This window comes from Macaca mulatta, chromosome X, assembly GCF_049350105.2.
Source record: "Macaca mulatta isolate MMU2019108-1 chromosome X, T2T-MMU8v2.0, whole genome shotgun sequence".
Classification (NCBI taxonomy): Eukaryota; Metazoa; Chordata; class Mammalia; order Primates; family Cercopithecidae; genus Macaca; species Macaca mulatta.
In genome coordinates this window covers 21,514,309-21,523,485 of record NC_133426.1, presented here as the reverse complement: position 1 = coordinate 21,523,485, position 9,177 = coordinate 21,514,309, and the positions used below count along the sequence as shown (strand labels likewise).

At 39.1% G+C, this 9,177-nt stretch overlaps 1 pseudogene across 1 annotated transcript; it reads right to left on the bottom strand.

Moving 5' to 3' along the window:
• Positions 1–6,456: 6,456 nt before the first annotated feature.
• On the bottom strand, positions 6,457–7,834 carry LOC696406 (dnaJ homolog subfamily A member 1 pseudogene; annotated as a pseudogene). Its single transcript, XR_010441.5, has one exon. The product of XR_010441.5 is annotated as a dnaJ homolog subfamily A member 1 pseudogene (transcript).
• Between the last annotated feature and the right edge of the window lie 1,343 nt (positions 7,835–9,177).

The window sequence follows — 9,177 nt, the reverse complement described above, 5'->3', positions numbered from 1 at the left end:
ACTGAGCCTCAGTTGCCCACAAAGACAAATTGCTCCTTTCATTGGCTTTTTTTCTTTTCTTTTTTATTTTTTGAGACAGGGTCTTGCTCTGTCACACAGGCTGGAGTGTAGTGGTGCAATCTCGGATCACCAAATCTTCGACCTCTCTGGGCTCATGTGATCCTCCCACCTCAGTCTCCCAAGTAGCTGGGACCACAGGTGTGCACCCCCACATCCAGCTAATGTTTTGGTGTTTTGTAGAGACAGGGTTTTGCCATGTTGTCCAGGCTGGTCTTGAACTCCTGGGCTCAAGTGATTCTCCCACCTTGCCCTCCCAAAGTGCTGGGATTGCAAGGTTGAGCCACTGCACCCAGCACCTTTCACTGGGTTTTAAAAACATCTTTCCATCTTACTCTCTTCATTTCCTCACTCCTGCTTTTCGGGGTCACCTCCCAAATCAACTAATTGCACTCAAGTCTTTCTCTCGTGGTCTGCATTTAGAGGCACCTGGACTAAGACAGAAGCCTTCCTGGATCCCTAGGTATATCAGGTTTCTCCACCTTGAGTGCTCCTCTCTCTCTTTGAAGTGACTACTTATTCAGTGTTGGTCTCCAGCATAGGCTGTGAACACTAAGGACAATTTCCATGCCTGTCGTGTTCAGTGCTTTGTTTTCGTGGCCTAGTGCAGTTTCTGGCACATAGTAAATGATCAAAAAAGTTTGTTGACTGACTGAATAAATAAAGGAGCAAATTTAGGCTGTTTTCTTCCTTTGAATTCATAGCTCCTTTAATGTGTGCCTTCCTCTATGCTTGAATGGCTTAAGGAGACAACAGGAAAACTTCCAGAAAGAGTGGGAGGGCAGGCCTTGGGTGAATTGATGGCAACATTCTTTGAGCTAAAATGGGGCCATCTTGTCAGATTCTTCAGACTCAGGGGTAGGATCTTGGAATATTAAATAGTCTGAGACCATTCACAATAGATTTCTTTAACAGAGACTCAAGGTCTAAAGCATAATAAGGAGGATTATCACAAGACTCACAGGAAATAGACAAGTTGGAAACAATGGGAGATTTTTGTGAAGGAAAAGGAAAGAAAAATAACATTGTGTAGCATCTCCTATATGCCTTGCCCTGTGCTTTAGTTCTATTAGCTCACTTCAAGTTAGGTATTATAATACCCATTTTGCAGATGAAGACATTGAAATTTAGAGATGGAAAATGGCAGAGCCCAAATTTGAACCTCGACTGCCCCCTCTCCAAGGCTTATGGTATTTTCTATTACAGTGGAGGGTGGTGGTGGGGAGGTGTCTAGAGACTACATAGATTTGGGGCAAGTGTGGTGGTGGGGGACAGCCATTGGGTGAGGGATTGGATACGGTGCCCTTTCAGGTTCTTTTTTAGTTATTTATAAAGGTTTTAAAAATCTAATTATAAAGGTTTCTTTTTCCCCCATAAGTTTTTGGGGTACAGGTGGTATTTGGTTACATGAGTAAGTTCTTCAGTGGCGATCTGTGAGATTTTGGTGCACCCATCACCCGAGAAGTATACACCGCACCATATTTGTAGTCTAGACTTTGTCCCCTTCCCACTCATCCCCGCAAGTTCCCAAAGTCCACTGCATCATTCTTATGCCTTTGTGTCCTCATAGCTTAACTCACACATATCAGTGAGAACATATGGTGTTTGGTTTGCCATTCCTGAGTTACTTCACTTAGAATAATAGCCTCCAATCTCATCCAGGTCACTGCAAATGCTGTTAATTCATTCCTTTTTATGGATGTGTAGTATTCCATATATATATATGTATGTATAAAGTATATACATATATATATGTATGTATAAAGTATACAAAGTATATATAAAGTATATAAAGAAACTGTTATATATATGCTAGTGACAAAGTGCTCACAGCAGGAAGAGCCAAGGACATTCAGGACAGCAGGACAGCAACTGAAAATTGTTTATTGAGCTGTACAGTGCTATGATCCTCCTCCATTCTTCCCAAACATATATATATATATATATATATATATATATATATATATATATATATATATATATACACACACACACACACACACACACACACACCACAGTTTCTTTATATACTCAATGATTGATAGGCATTTGGGTTGGTTCCACAATTTTGCAGGAGTTAATTGTGCTGCTATAAACATGCGTGTGCAAGTATCTTTTTTGAATAATGACTTCTTTTCCTCTGGGTAGATACCCAGCAGTGGGATCAAATGGTAGTTCTACTTTTAGTTCTTTAAGGAATCTCCACACTGTTTTCTATAGTGGCTGTACTAGTTTACATTCCCACCAGCAGTGTAGAAGTGTTCCCTGATCACTGCACCTGCACCAACATCTGCTGTTTTTTGATTTTTTGATTATGGCCATTCTTGCAGGAGTAAGGTGGTATCACATTGTGGTTTTGATTTGCGTTTCCCTGATCATTAGTGATGCTGAACATTTTTTCAAATGTTTGTTGGCCATTTGTATGTCTTCTGTTGAGAATTGTCTATTCATGTCCTTAGCCCACTTTTTGATGGGATTGTTTGTTTCTTTCTTACTGATTTGTTTGAGTTCATTGCAGATTCTGGATATTAGTCATTTGTCAGATGTATAGATTGCAAAGATTTTCTCCCACTCTGTGGGCTGTCTGTTGACTCTGCTGACTGTTTCTTTTGCCACGCAAGAGTTCTTTAGTTTTATTAGGTCCCAGCCATTTTTCTTTGTTTTTATTGCATTTGCTTTTGGGATCTTGGTCATGAAATCCTTGTGGAAGCCAATGTCTAGAAGGGTTTTTCCAATGTTATCTTCCAGGATTTTTATAGCTTCAGGTCTTAGGTTTAAGTTCTTAATTCATGTTGAGTTGATTTTTGTATAAGGTGAGAGATGAGGATACAGTTTCATTCTCCTACATGTCGCTAGCCAATTATCCCAGCACCATTTCTTAAAAAGGGTGTCCTTTCCCCACTTTATGTTTTTGTTTGCTTTGTCAAAGATCAGTTGACTGTAAGTATTTGGGCTTATTTCTGGGTTCTCTATTGTGTTCCATTGGCCTATGGCCTAGTTTTGTACCAGTACTATGCTGTTTTGGTGACTATGGCCTTATGGTATAGTTTGAAATCAGGTAGTGTGATGCCTCCAGATTTATTCTTTTTTCTTAGTCTTGCTTTGACTATGAGGACTCTTTTTTGGTTCCATATGAATTTTAGAATTGTTTTTTCTAATTCTGTGAAGAATGATGGTGGTATTTTGATGGAGATTGCATTGAATTTGTAGATTGCTTTTGACAGTACGGTAATTTTCACAATATTGATTCTACCCATCCACGAGCATGAGATGTGTTTCCATTTGTTCATGTTGTCTATGATTTCTTTCAGCAGTGTTTTGTAGTTTCCCTTATAGAGGTCTTTCACCTCCTTAGTTAGGTATATTCCTAAGTATTTTTTTTTTTTTTTTTGCAGCTATTGTAAAAGGTGTTGAGTTCTTGATTTGATTCTCCGCTTGGTTGCTGTTGGTGTATAGAAGAGCTACTTATTTGTGTACATTAATCTTGTATCTGGAAATTTTGCTAAATTCTTTATCAGTTCTAGGAGCTTTCTGGAGGAGTCCTTAGGATTTTCAAGGTAAACAATCATATCGTCAGCAAACAGCGACAGTTTGACTTCCTCTTTACCAATTTGGATGCCCTTTCTTTCTTTCTTTCTTTCTTTCTTTTCTTTCTTTTCTTTCTTTTCTTTCTTTTCTTTCTCTTTTTTTTTGTCTGATTGCTCTGGCTAGAACTTCCAGTACTACGTTGAAGAGGAGTGGTAAGAGTGAGCATCCTTGTCTTGTTCGAGTTCTCAGAGGGCATGCTTTCAACTTTTCCCCATTCAGTATTATTTTGGCTGTGGGTTTGTCATAGACGGCTTTTATTACCTTAAGGTATGTCCCTTGTACGCCGATTTTGCTGAGATTTTTAAACATAAAGGGATGCTGGATTTTTAAAATGCTTTTTTGGCATCTATTGAAATGATAATGTGATTTTTTTTTAATTCTGTTTACGTGGTGTATCACATTTATTGACTTGCGTATGTTAAACCATCCCTGCCTTGGTATGAAACCCACTTGATCATGATGGATTATCTTTTTGATATGTTTTTGGATTGGTTAGCAAGTATTTTGATAAGGATTTTAGCATCGATGTTCATCAAGGATATCAGTCTGTAGTTTTCTTTTTTTGGTAATGTCCTTTCCTGCTTTTGGTATTAGGGTGATGCTGCCTTCATAGAATGAATTCCTTCTTTCTCTATATTGTGGAATAGTGTCAAAAGGATTGGTACAACTCTTCTTTGAATGTCTGGTAGAATTGTGCTGTGAATCCATCTGGTCCTGGATTTTTTTTGTTGATAATGTTTTATTTACCATTTCAATCTCACTGCTTGTTATTGGTCTGTTCAGAATATCTAATTCTTCCTGATTTAAGCTAGGAGGGTTTTATTTTTCCAGGAATTTATTCATCTCTTCTAGGTTTTTCTTTCTTTTTTTTTTTTTTTTGAGATGGAGTCTCACTCTGTCGCCCAGGCTGGAGTGCAGTGGCCGGATCTCAGCTCACTGCAAGCTCCGCCATTCTCCTGCCTCAGCCTCCCGAGTAGCTGGGACTACAGGCGCCTGCCACCTCGCCCAGCTAGTTTTTTTGTATTTTTAAGTAGAGACGGGTTTCACTGCGTTAGCCAGGATGGTCTCGATCTCCTGACCTCGTGATCCACCCGTCTCGGCCTCCCAAAGTGCTGGGATTACAGGCTTGAGCCACCGCGCCCGGCCTCTTCAAGGCTTTTTAGTTTATGTGCCTAAAAGTGTTCATAGTAGCCTTGATTGATCTTTTGTATTTCAGTGGTGTCAGTTGTAGCATCTCCTGTTTTGTTTCTTAGTGAGGTTATTTGGATTTTCTCTCTTTTTTTCTTGGTTAATCTTGCCAGTGGTCTATCAATTTTATTTATCTTTTCAAAGAACCAGTTTTTGTTTCATTTATATTTTGTATTTTTTTGTTTCAATTTCATTTAGTTCTGCTCTAATGTTGGTTATTTCCTTTCTTCAGCTGGGTTTGGGTTTCGTTTATTCTTGTTTCTCTACTTCCTTGAGGTGTGACCTTAGATTGTCTGTTTGTGCTCTTTCGGTCTTTTTGATGTAGGCATTTAGGGCTATGAACTTTCCTCTTAGCACCACCTTTGCTGTATCCCAGAATAGGTTGTGTCATTTTTGTCATTCATTTTGGATAATTTTTAAAATTTCCATCTCGATTTCATTTTTGACCCAGCGCTCATTCAAGAGCAGGTTATTTAATTTCCATGTATTTGCATGGTTTTGAAGGTTTCTTTTGTAGTTGACTACCAGTTTTATTCCACTGTGGTCTGAGAGAGTGCTTGATATAATTTCGATTTTCTTAAATTTTGAGGCTCATTTTATGACCTATCATATGGTCTGTCTTGGAGAGAGTTCCATGAGCTGTGGAATAGAATGTGTATTCTGTGGTTGTTGGTTGAAATGTTCTGTATATATCTGTTAAGTCCATTTGTTCCAAGGTACATTTTAAATCCATTGTTTCTTTGTTGACTCTCTGTCTTGATGACCTGTCTAGTGCTGTCAGTGGAGAACTGAAGTCCCTCACTATTATTGTACTTCTGTCTATCTCATTTCTTAGGTCTATTGTAATATTTTTAATTCATAATCTATTTATAAATAGTTGATATATCTATTTATAAATTTGGGAGCTCCAGTTTTAGGTGCATATATGTTTAGAATTGTGCTATTTTCCTGTTGGACAAGGCCTTTTACCATTATATAATGTCCCTCTTTGTCCCTTTTAACTGCTGCTGCTTTAAAGTTTGTTTTGTCTGATATAAGAATAGCTACTCCTGTTCACTTTTGGTGTCCATTTGCATGAAATGCCTTTTTTCATGCCTTTACTTTAAATTTATGTGAGTCCTTATGTGCTAGGTGAGTCTACTGAAGGCAGCAGATGGTTGGTGAGTTCTTATCCATTCTGTGGTTCTGTATCTTTTAAGTGGAGCATTTAGACCATTTACATTAAATGTTAGTATTGACATGTGAGGTACTGTTGCATTAATTGTGCTCTTTGTTGCCTGTGTACTTTTTGTTTTTCGTTTTTGCTTTTTAACTTGTATGTTTGTTTTATAGGTATTTGGGTGTCTAGGTCTCTAGCAAGGCCAGGGAAGTTTTCCTTGATTATTCCCCCAAACATGTTTTCCAGGCTTTTAGAATTATCTTTTTCCTCAGGAACACCGATTATTCTTAGGTTTGGTTATTTAACATAATCCCAGACTTTTTAGAGACTTTGTTCATATCTTCTTATGCTTTTTTCTTTTTCTTTTTGGATTGTGCTAAATTCGAAGACCTTGCCTTCGGGCTCTGAATTTCTTTCTTCAACTTGTTCAATTCTATTGCTGAGACTTTCCAGAGCATTTTGCATTTCTTTTTTTTTTTTTTGAGCTTTTATATTTGTGTTTATTCTTCATTTAACTTTTTTAAACACTACTATAGTTAAATATTAAAACAAAACCAAGAGAAAGTAGTGAGCATATTATGATTACAGTCCTTCACTTATTCACTACTGCACATTAAATGCCAGCAGTGAGTGTTATTCACTGGCCCATTAAGAGGTCTGACACTGAACACCACCTCTGGGATGATGTTCATTATCCTCATATGCTTCTCCATTGTAATGGCGCCATCTTTCCTGATTTGGATCAAAGTCCACCAGTTCTACTTGATCCATCTCATCAGTCTCTTCCATTTCCTTCCTCTCTGGTAGGAGTTTTTCCAGCAAAGACAGTTTATCAGGAGAGAGAAAGCCATTCTCAGGAAAGTTTACCTTAAATTCAATGATTAGGCGACCCTTTTCATATGGTCTATGATAAATTGGCATGCCTTCATTTAGTACACACTTGATATCTCCATGCTTGACAGTCTGACCTAGATGAGAGGTGATGACTATGGTTCGGTTGTCAAGAGTAGATATTGGCTTCTGGAAGCCACACAATGCTTCAACCAGCCGTATGTTCATACACATGAAAAAGTCTTCTCCTCGTCAAGTAAAAACAGATGGTCCTTCTGATCTAACACAATGATAATACCGCCTGGCTCCAGTCCTGGTTCTTGGTCTCCTTCACCATGGAATGTTATCTTCTGGCCATCTTTCATGCCTTTGTCAATATGAACTTCTAGAATCTTCTTCTCTCGAGCTATCTTCCTTCCATTGCAGCTTTTACATCTATCTTTAGGACTGATCTGCTCCCCATGGCCCTGGCACTCCATGCACACAGATTGAATTTGCTGAACCATTCCAGATCTTATCTGATGAATTCTTATTTGCATTGCAGTACCTCAGCAATTGGGGCAGCCCTCTACTGCTCCTTTCTTACCTCCTCTACCTTCACATTTGTCACAAATCACATTCTTTTGCAGAGCCAGTTTTATTGTTGTACCATTATATAAGTCTTCTAGGGTTACTGAGAGCTGATGTACAATATTTTTGACTCTCCTTTCTCTCTGCATCCTTCCTCCTCCTCCAAAAAACATATCAAAGATGTCCATGGGGGAACCAAAACCGCCACTTGCTCCACCCTCTTTAATTGCCTGTTATCCTCCTTTGTCATATAATTCCCTTTTCTTTTGCATCAGAGAGAACTTCGTAAGCTTGAGAAATCTGTTTAAACTTCTCTCCTTCATTTGGATTCTTATCAGGATGGTACTTCAAGACCAGTTTCCTATAAGCCTTTTTCAGTTCTTCCTGAGTAGCATTGGGTTTGACCTCCAAAACATTGTAGTAAGTTGTTTCTTTCACCATCTTCTACTGCTGGTGTGGGCTGAGGCCAGTGTGTGAGGGAGCAGGAAGGAGTGCGGAGCTGTGCGCAGCTCCGGCAGTTACCGCTCCTCTGCCTCTCACTGAGCATTCTGGAAAGTTCCCGCATTTTGCATTTCTAAAAATGTGTCCGAAGTTTCCTGAATTTTTTATTGTTTTTTCTTTAAGCTATCTATTTCCTTGAATATTTCTCCCTTCACTTCTTGTATCATTTTTTGGATTTCCTTGCACTGGGCTTCACGCTTCTCTGATCCCTCCCTGATTAGCTTAATAACTAACCTCCTGAATTCTTTTTCAGGTAAATCAGGAATTTCTTCTTGGTTTGGATCCATTGCTGGTGAACTAGTGTGATTTTTGGGTTGTGATGAAGGGCCTTGTTTTGTCGTATTACCAGGGTTGGTTTTCTGGTTCTTTCTCATTTGGGTAAGCTCTGTCAGAGGGAAGGTCTAGGGCTGAAGGCTGTTGTTCAGATTCTTTTGTCCCAGGCTGTGTTCCCTTGATGTAGTACTCTCCCCCTTTTCCTATGGGTGTAGCTTCCTGTGAGCTGAACTGCAGTGATTGTTGTCTCTCTTTTGGGTCTAGCCACACAGTGAGTCTACCTGGCTCCAAGCTGGTACTGGGGGCTGTCTGCACAGAGTCCTGTGATGTAAACTGTCTATGGAGCGCTCATAGTTTTTGGGGGGTGCCCTGGGTTCTGCAGGCAAAGTCTGCTTCCTTCAGAGGGTCTGTGGATCCTCTCAGGATTGCTGCCCTTTCAGGTTCTTGATGATATTATTATTCACTGACTGCAGTGACTGCAGGTTCTCCATCTAGCCTACTTAGGGTGCTCATTAGTTTTAGCTCAGAGGTAGCAGGAATTTTTATATCCTTTAATTTCTTTTCATTGCTTCTCATTAACTAAGGATTTATCTAGTAGCCATAGCATCCCTGGCATTTCCTGTATTTATTTAAGAAGCTACTGGTTGGATGATACACAGTTATCTTATGTAACCTAAGAAAGAAAAACACTGTAAATATCATTGCAAGGCCCATACATTTTAATGAGTGTTAATTCCAGACATGTTAAAATGTGAAAAATGTGCATCTTAGAATCCATAAACTGTTGCACACTCAAATTCCCAAAACAGGAACAATATTCCTGTCTTCTCCCTCTCCTTATCATCAATACACACTTAGTGTATACCTGCTATGGATAAGGCTCTGGGTCTGATGGTTTGAAAGGAATGTAAGATATCTGGAACCAGAGTCCCAAATTATAATCATGGTGGAGGTGGATATAAAACATGGCCAGAAATTTTGTGACACTTCTACCAGAGAGACGGAGCTCC